This window comes from Falco rusticolus, chromosome W, assembly GCF_015220075.1.
Source record: "Falco rusticolus isolate bFalRus1 chromosome W, bFalRus1.pri, whole genome shotgun sequence".
Classification (NCBI taxonomy): domain Eukaryota; kingdom Metazoa; phylum Chordata; class Aves; order Falconiformes; family Falconidae; genus Falco; species Falco rusticolus.
Window position 1 is genome coordinate 22104859 of NC_051209.1, and position 10001 is coordinate 22114859.

At 46.5% G+C, this 10001-nt stretch overlaps 1 long non-coding RNA gene across 1 annotated transcript; it reads right to left on the reverse strand.

The window, feature by feature from the left end:
* Nucleotides 1-2522: 2522 nt before the first annotated feature.
* LOC119140680 lies at nt 2523-3764 on the reverse strand. The gene is made up of 2 exons (XR_005101679.1): nt 3634-3764; nt 2523-2741 (listed from the first exon to the last, which is right to left on the reverse strand). It is a non-coding gene; the product is annotated as an uncharacterized LOC119140680 (long non-coding RNA).
* Between the last annotated feature and the right edge of the window lie 6237 nt (nt 3765-10001).

A 10001-nucleotide genomic window follows, 5' to 3' on the forward strand; every position in this document is an offset into this window, starting at 1 on the left:
ATACGTCATTGGTTAATAAGTGCTAACATAATTCTAACATGGAGGTTAGTTAACTCCTTAAAATCAAAATGCTCTTATAACTAACTGTTACATAAACACAAAATATAGAAAGATTCAGTAAAATCTTAAGATAATCTGCAACAAGGGAAGTTCTCTTTTCCACTTTTCTATTGAATTAAAGATAAGCTCAAGATTTCAATTAATTTATCATCTTTAACTTTTAGTTCCATTTCTCCTTCTCTAAATGTCTAGATGTTCTAATAAATCTCATCCCAACTAAGATTTTGGTGAATTTGGCATTCTTATTTGTTTTCTTTATTTGTACTTTAAAGGTTTCAGAATGCTTTTTCCTGGCGGCCAGTAGTTCCCACAACTGTATCAAATTCTTTTCTCACTGAAGTTTAACACCAAATAAGTTGCTTTTGTATCCACTAAAAATTCCACCTCGTTTTTCTCTAGTTCCTAGCTTTAATTTAACCAGTGGATCCACTAGGGTTGTTTCCCCAAGTCCCGTCAGTCTAGTTCTAATCCAGTCACCCAAACCCCCTGATGGTTCTTTAGCTTTCAGTGCCCACTTTCTCTACAATATGCACACTGATCCGGTCCCACAGGAGAGGGATTCACCCCTTCACCTCTGCCTGACACTCCTCCTCTGCCTCATCTTCTCATATTAGTCCCTCTACCAGTTTTCACTTTTCCCAAAGCAGCCACCATAGCTGCGACTACAGCATGACCCAGCTTTTCTTGTCCCACCTGCTATACACTTTCCATGCTTCTTCTATCAATTTTTCTACATCACAATTACCCAGTAACAATCAACTCAAACCTTTTTCTACTCCTATTGGATCATCCTGAGAGTCTTTCACAACTGATTTCCAAGCATCTAAATCTCCCATCAAAAATTCACCTTTATTCTTGTCTGACCCTCTGGTCCCATTGCCTGCCCTAAAGGTGCCAGTTACCGGTCCCGTTGCACTACAAATGCGTGCAGCAATTGGGGTAACGTTTTCAGGTCCTTCTGTTCTATTGTCAGCAATAGCAACCCCCTCCTCCTCACTTTCTGAAGGATTCGGGCAGGAGAGCTCTTCCTGCTCTGCAGCGGTTACAAATGCCTGCCTCTGCAACGGCACTTCTGCTTTAACCCTTTCGTACCCTGAATGCAAATCTGCTACTTGTTGCTTTAAGTCTGTGTTCTTACATATCATGCCTTTGCAGGCAAACAGAAAACACCCTGCCATGCGTCCAGCATGATTCAGTCGCACCTTCGAGTGAGTATGGGGTTTTATACAAACTCACCCCAATACTTTAACACTTCCATAGGGTCCTTTACTTCCCCCCACTTCAGGTCCTACATTAGTGCAAGTTTTTATCTCACAACGTGCTTCACCCCGGTTGCTCCACAGGAGGAGCCACAACCTGAGGCTGTTTCTTACAAAACATAGCAATCACATATTACACAAAAAATTCAACAAGAACATCTTTCTAGTTTAGGTCTCAATTTTTCCCTATCCTTTTCTAGAGTCAAAATCAAAGGATTGGGTGGTGCTATATTAATCCCGCACTCCTTCCGCCACACTCTGTATGACTTCTCAATGTGAAAAACATACCTGCATACATTACTTCATCCAATGTTCCTTGTCATCTTAAAAATAGCATTAACTGTAGCAAGGTGTTACATTTTCCTGATCTTCTAAAATATATAAAGGCCACCATTGATTATAATATTTTATCAATGTTTTCAGATTCACACTCCCACTTGGCGCTCCTCCTATATTCTTCCAATGAGCCAAAATACAACCCAAAGGGCTCTTTTTTACTATTTCCCCACTCTGTTGACCTCCCATTTCAACTTTATACAATACAGTTAATAATAAAAATTATTACAAGTTACAGGTTTCAGCACTTTCTTCGTAGCTGAGCTACATCTCAGTTGCACAAAACACACAAAAGGGCCCGTTATACACTCACTCACTCTGCTCACTCAGATAGATAACAAAAATACCATTTTGTAATGGAAATTCCAAACTCAAACAACGTTATGCCATTCCAGAGCATCAAATATAAACAAGAGGTCTCAAATAATACATGGTACCAAATTTTACAACAGATGACAAAATGACCAAAACACATTCTTGAAGAGAACCCAAATTACCATGGCCAAAACACACCACTCCAGAGAAAACCTAAGTTACCCCTCAAGAGGCCCCTTCTTGCTGCTGTATCAAGGAGAGCACCCAAATTACCATACCCAACCTTTCCAGGGGCAAGCACCATCGCTCTTTATCTCGCATAGGACGTCTCCTCACAACTAACAGGTATCCCCAACCCAATTACAACATAACTGGTCCTCCAATGATGGTCCTTGTCTGTCCCTGCCATGATCTGGGTGAGGAGGAGAGTCCTCCCGAGAAATCTCAGGGGCGCCCAGATGAGTCCCATCCTCAGCAGGTCCCGCAGCTGGACAGAGAATGTCCCACCTGGGTCATCAAATTGACATGCGGAATTGAACTCTACAACTTGAGGAGAGTTATAAATCAAGTATGTTTATTGCAGTGCCAGGTACAAGGGGGATCGCTCCTTCTAATTTGCACACCATTTCAACAAGCCAATGGGTATGTCGAAAGGTCCCGCACCTTTCTGAGTGGCACCAAGGGGTTTTGGCAGGGAGCAGTCTGCAGTCCTCCCAGGTGAAGCAAGATGTGTGAATCCAAGTCATGGCATCAGATTATGTCATGGAATAACTGGAATACAAATTTTTGGTCGGGTCAGAAGCAGTTTATTTACTATAGCTATGGGAGAGAACATAGCAGCAGAGAAACAGACTGTTGATGTGAACTCTCCCTGTAAAGTGGATACTTAGAGACACTATGCATAATACAGATAACAGATATGTATAACTCGCATCCTGTTACGTACGCAAGGCCACAGAACTGCTCAAGGTCAGTCTGGAATCTGCTTTCTTTAGCACAGGGACTAATTTATCATAAAGGTTACACAGTGATAATTATTGTTTCAGGAGACAGGGTGAGAGTTCAGTCAAGAGGCCCGCTCAAGCCTTAGCATTTTAATTTCCACGCTGATTATTCAGCTTAGTCATGTGAATACTCTTCCTCTAAAATCAGCATTTAAAAACCTGTTTCAGGATTAATTTAAGCCCCTCAAGTATTCTTATTCTGGAGGAGTCCCTCTCTGCCTACTGTCACTGAACTTTGTCACTGTGACTGTGCAGCTACTTAGCCAGCTTAAAAGGCATATTCCTGCCATATGACTCACACACTCACAACTAAATAAGCAAAATAAAGGTACATTGCATTTTATCGCATAGTTTGTTCATATCCAGTGTGGTGGCTTGTAGAGGGATTTTTAAAGGACCAAGGACATATGTTACCATTGTCCGGGTTGGACAACTCAGGCCTGTTAGTTGAAGCTGCAGAGCAACTTTAAATTGTCCTTGGAACAAGCAGTGGGAAAAAGAAAACAAGCTGTGCACAAACAAGAAGCCAGGTGCAGAGCAAGTCCTGGGAACCACGGAATCAACACACTCTCATCAGCACACTCTGATCAGGTGCCTGCAGCATGCTCACCAATCAGTGATATGGTCGCCCGCATGGCCAGAGACTTTTATCCACTCACCTGTGTGTAAAGTCGGGTGAGTGGTCGGTTTAAGTTATAAATATGACCTGTTTGTTTAATAAAGTGAGCATGGCATGTAGCCATATTGGTGTGATTGTTGTGACTTTGCCGACTCTCCATGGGGGACCCTCTTCGGTGGGTTGACCTTGGCTGGACACCAGGTGCCTACCAAGCTGTTCTATCACTCCGCCCCTCAGCAGAATGGGGTGGGGACAGATAAGATGAAAAAAACTTGTGGGTCAAGACAAAGGCAGTTTAATGAAGCAATAGCAAAGGTCACAAGATGTTTGGCCACTTCCCAGGAAGCAAAGCTTCAGTACACGTAGTGGTTGCTCAGGAAGAAAAAATGTCATAAATAACGAATGCCTCCCCTTTCTCTTAGCTTTTGTATCTGAGCATATGTCATATGGTATGGAAAATCCCATTGATCACTTTGGGTCAGCTGTCCTGGCTATGTCTCCTCCCAAGATCTTGCCCAACCCTAGCCTACTGGGGTGTGTGTGAGAATGTTAGAGACAGCCTTGATGCTGTGTGAGCACTGCTGCTCAGCAGTAGCCCAAACACTGGTGTGTTATCACCACCTTTCGAGCTACCAATACAAAGCAAAGCACTATGAGAGCTACTATGGGGCTCAGCCAGACCCAATACAATCTCCACCCCTTATTCCATACCATTTGTGTCATGCTTAGGTCCCACATAACTTAATACATATATATATATATATTTTCTAACCATTCCATTGTATTTCATTCTCATTACTGACATTCCTTCTTACCAACACTTACAACTGAAACTACAGACTTAAACCATCTTTATACCCAACATACAGATTTATACATTCTCATTAACTGCTATCCCCTGTCCTTTAAATGATAGATAATTACTTTTCCATTCCATGAGCTTCCTCTACTCCTTCAGATGTTCATAATAGGCTATGACTTGGGCCCCATCTGTCAAGATAGGTACTCAGGACAGGAGAAGCAGTATGTTCGATTGTTGGGCACCAGCACCAGTTTGGTTTGGGTCATCATTGCACTCGTCTGGTTCCTTGCAAATCTCACTCCTCGTCGGTTCAGGTCACTCCTGCTGCATTACTTCCTACAACGTAGAACTCACATCACAGCTTATTTTTCCCCCAAGGTTAAATTTCCTTGAGGCTCGCACCAGGTCTCCCCATCCTTCTGCATTACCCACCAAGTACACCCAGGTTCTTGAGTGAGGACAATCTCATGAATGAGTTTTCCTTTTCCCATGGGAGGAGCAATCCACACTGCCTTCCCTGGCCATTTCCCTATGTGTGTTACGGGGACCCTATCTCCTCCCACAGTATGTAGGGGCTTTGTTTGGGCAGGACCAGGGCAGTTAGCAGATCCTCTGGTGTTAACCAGCCAAGTGGCATCTGCTGCATTTGTATCCCAATTCTTCCATGCTCCATTGCCCAACACTCAGCATAGTCTTTAACAGTCCATTATAGCTCTCAATCTTTCCAGAGGCTTGTGAGTAATAGGGGATGTGATACACCCGTTCCATGCCATGTTTCTTTGCCCAGGAGTTTATAAGGTTATTTTGGAAATGAGTCCCATTGTCTGATTCAATTCTCTCTGGGGTACCATGCTGCCACAAAATTTTTCTTTCAAGGCCTAAGATGGTGTTTCGAGCAGCGGCATGGCTTACAGGGTATGTTTCTAGCCACCCAGTAGTTGCTTCCACCATGGTGAGTATATAGTGCTTGCCTTGGCATGTTCGTGGCGATGGTCCAATACAGTCAATTTGCCAGGTGTCGCCATATCAAAAACCCATCCACCACCCTCTATTCCAGGGAGATTTTACTCAAGTGGCTCGCTTGATTGCAGCACGTTTCACATTCATGGGTGACCTGTGTGATGGCATCCATGGCCAAGTCCACCCCTCGATCATGAGCCCATCTGCATGTTGCATCTCTCCCTAGATGTCCTGATGTTTCGTGGGCCCATCGAGCTACAAATAGCTCACCCTTATGCTCCCAGTCCAGGTCCACCTGAGCTACTTCAATTTTGGCAGCTTTGTCTACCTGTTCATTCTCTCAAAGTTCTTCAGTGGCGTGGCTTTTGGGCATGTGAGCATCTACGTGATGTACCTTTAGAGCCATGGTTTTTACCTGGGCAGTGATGCCCTGCCACAATGCAGCAGCCCAGATGGGTTTGCCCCTGCACTGTCAATTGGTCTTCTTCCACTGTTGTAGCCACCCCCATAGGGCATTAGCCACCATCCAGGAGTCAGTATAGAGATAGAGTGCTGGCCACTTTTCTCATTCAGCAATGTCTAGGGCTACTTGGATGGCTTTCACTTCTGCAAACTGACTTGACTCCCCTTCTCCTTCAGTGGCCTCAACAACTTGTTGTGTGGGACTCCATACAGCAGCTTTCCACTTCTGATGGTTTCCTACCACACAACAGGATCCATCAGTAAACAAAGCATAACGCCTTTCATCTTCTGATAACTCATGGTGGTGCCTCTTGGGCACGAGTCACCTCCTCAGGCAGTGCTCCAAAATCTCTGCCTTCGATCCAGTCCATGATCTCTTCCAAAATTCCTGGGTGGCTGGGATTCCCCAGTCGAGCTTGTTGCGTGATCAACGCTACCCACTTACCCCATCTAGCGCTGGTTGCGTGTTGTGTAGAGGGGAGGTTTCCTTTGAACATCCAGTGTAGCCCAGGCAATCATGGTGCCAAAAGGAGATGTGCTTCTGTACCAACAACTTCTGAAGTGGCTCAAAGCCCCTCATATGCTGAAAGTATCTCTTTTTCAGGTGGGGCATAGTGGGCTTCTGATTCTTGATACCCTCGATACTCCAAAACCCTAATGGTCGACCTCGAGTTTCTCCTGATGTTTTCTGCCAGAGGCTCCAGGTGAGACCATGCTCCCCAGCTGCAGCGTAGAGTACGTTTTGCACAGATGGTCCTGTCCAGACAGGCCCAAGAGCTACCCCACAAGCTATTTCCTGTTTGATGTGCTCAAAGGCTTGTTGTTGCTCAGGGCCCCACTCAAAATAGTTCTTCTTTCGGGTTACTTGATGGAGAGGGCTCACAAGCTGACTATAACCGCATTCTCCAGAACCCCACAAAGCCTAGGAAAGTTTGTGTTTCCTTCTTGCTATCTGCTGGAGACATAGTTGCTATCTTGTTGACCACATCCATAGGCACATGACGGCATCCATCCTGCCATTTTATTCCCAAGAACTGAATCTCCTGTGCAGGTCCCTTGACCTTGCTTTTCTTTATGGCGAAACCTGCTTTCAGAAGAATCTGAATTACTCTTTTTCCTTTCTCAAATGCTTCTTCTGCCTTGCTGCTCCACACAATGATATCGTTGATGTATTGTAAATGTTCAGGGGCATCACCCTTTCCCAGTGTAGTTTGGATTAGTCCATGACAAATGGTAGGGCTGTGCTTCCACCCCTGGGGCAGTCGATTCCAGGTGTATTGGACATCCTTCTGCGTGAAAGCAAACTGTGGCTGGCACTCTGCTGCCAAAGGGATTGAGAAAAAGGCATTGGCTATGTCAATTGTAGCATACCACTTGGCTGCCTTTGACTCCAGTTCATATTGGAGCTCTAACATGTCTGAGTACAGCAGCACTCAGTGGTGGCGCCACTTCATTCAGGCCACGATAGTCTACTGTTAACCTCCACCCTCCATCAGACTTTTGTGCTGGCCATATGGGACTATTAAAATGTGAGTGAGTCTTGCTGATCACTCCTTGGCTCTCCAGTTGATGCATCAGCTCACAGATGAGAGCCAGGGAGTCTCAGCTCGTGTGATTTTGCCACCAGTGCACCATCCTGGTAGCAATTGGCCCCTGCTGGTTTTCAACTTGCAGCAGCCTCACAACGAAGGGATCTTCTGAGAGGCCAGGCAGGGTAGATAGCTGCTTGATCTTCTCTGTATTCACAGTGGCTACACCAAAAGCCCATTGGTACCCCTTTGTGTCCTTGAAGTGTCCTCTCCTGAAGTAGGCTATGCCAAGGATACGAGGGGCCTCTGGGCCGGTCACAATGGGGTGCTTTTCCCACTTGTCCCGTTAAGCTCACCTCAGCCTCCAATACAGACAATTCTTGGCATCCCCCTGTCACTCCAGAGATGCAGATGGGTTCTGTGCCCCTATACCCTGATGGCACCAGCGTACACTGTGCACCAGTGTCTACCAAAGCCTTATACTTCTGTGGGTATGATGTGCCAGGCCATCGGATCCACATGGTCCAGTCATCCCTTTCCTCCTCTTGGCTGAAGGCAGGGAGCCTCTATTCCTGTTCCTGGTCAGAATATTCACTGTCTGACCCTTGCAGTGCCAGACCAGAAGTCCCCTCACCAGGATCAAGGGAGGCGATTTCAGTTCTTCTGTGTCTGGGAGAGCATTGATTGCCTTCTTGTGTCTCTACAGCCACTACGCTGACAGCCTTCTTGGGTGACCCCTTCTTAACAGTTCTTAACTCTCAGTTCACGTACACGGGCTTCCAGCTTAAAGGTGGGTTCACCATCCCACTCCCTCATGTCCTCCCCCTGGTCATGCAGGAAGAACCACAGTGCACCATGCGGCATGTGCCTGGGGCTCCCTTTCCCTCAGACTGGAGCAGGAGAGGACTGTTTTCTTGGGGCGCCCTTGACAGCCAAGGTGCTGGCCCATAGGGATAAGGGAGTACAGAGATTTTCTTCAAAGTTTTGGAGCCAAGAAGACACTTTCTCCACAGTTGGTGTATCCATATCCGGGCAATACATTGCTGCCAAGATGTTAGAATATGATGTTGGGGCACTTTGAATCACCTTCCTCCACACGGCCTGTGTGCACAGGACATCCTCTGGATCTTTGGAGACCACACCATCATCCAGATCACTGTAGATGACTTCCAGTACCGCTAGTTCTCTCAGGTACTGGATGCTTTTGTCTGCGGTAGTCCACTTTCCTGAGGAGTTCACAAGATCTTCCTTGAATGGATGTCTCGCCCTCACATTTGAGAGGAGCCATCTCCAGAGACCGCAGATTCCTGCCTCTTTTCCAATTCTTCTCTCAAATCCCCGGTTGCTAGCAAGGGATCCCAGATGTTGGGCTTCCTTGCCTTCCAGTTGCTGACTGTCAGCCCTGTTATCCCAGCATCAGAGCAGCCAGGCAGCAATCCACTCACCTGGCTGGTGACTGTAATTTTTCCACATATCTCAAAGTTCTGATGAGGTCAGGGACTGGGTAGTTTCTGCTTCTTGTCCATATTCTCTCACTCCTTCCTCCAATTTCTTTGTCAAAGGACTGGTGTCTTGATCAAAACTTTCCTCTTCTTCCTCCTCCCTTTCTAATTGATATGGCCCCATTGTTCTTCTTGTCCACTGTTTCTTTTTCACTACTGGGTCAATTACTGTAGTTGCTGTTGTTTGTGTCCCTATCTCAACCATGGTGTCCTCAGATGCAGTTTGGGTCCCTGCCTCAATCACAGTCCTTTGAGAGTACTGAACTGTGGCTCAATATGCACAGGCCAGGCCCCAGCACAGTGCTAGAAGCTGTTGGTTTTCATTGGGGTAGGCAAGGCACCCTTCTATAAGGTGGCGTGTCAGTGTGCCAGGGTTGCTTGCCTGTCCAGGTGTAAAGTGCCAGGTTATGGGAGGTAATAACCGTCCCAGGAATCTGCCCAAATCCTTCCACACACCCTGCCACCCCGGGACCGGCCACCTTTAGGGCACATTTCAGTATTGCCTCACCCAAAAGTTGTCTTCTCTTACACCAGGACGAGACGAAATTCCAAAAAGCCTATAATATGCCAACAGTATTAATTAACAGTATGTCATGGTTTAATCCCGGCTGGCAACCAAGCACCACGCAGCCGGTCACTCACTCCCCCCACAGTGGGATGGGGGAGAGGATCATAAGAGTAAAGGTGAGAACACTCATGGGTTAAGATAAAGACAGTTTAATACAGAGGTCCTCAAACTATGGCCCGTGGGCCGGATACAGCCCCCCAGGGTCCTCAATCCGGCCCCCGGTATTTACAGAACCCCCCCGCCCCCCCCCCCCGCCGGGGGTTGGGGGGGGGAACCAAGCAGCCACAGATGACTGCCTGCCACTTCATCCACACGCCGGCCCCCTGTTTAAAAAGTTTGAGGACCCCTGGTTTGATAGGTAAAGCAAAAGCTGCACACGCAAGCAAAGCAAAGCAAGGAATTCATTCACTATTGCACATCGGCAGGCAGGTGTCGCAGCACTCTCCAAACTATGAAGCTGCAACAAGGTCTTTTACCATCTCATACCAACATACTCTTCATGCCAGGCCCTCTGCTGCCTTCTCCTAGTCTCTCCTCATCCCAGGCGCACATTCTCTCTCTCTTCTCTCTGCTTCTTCCTCTACA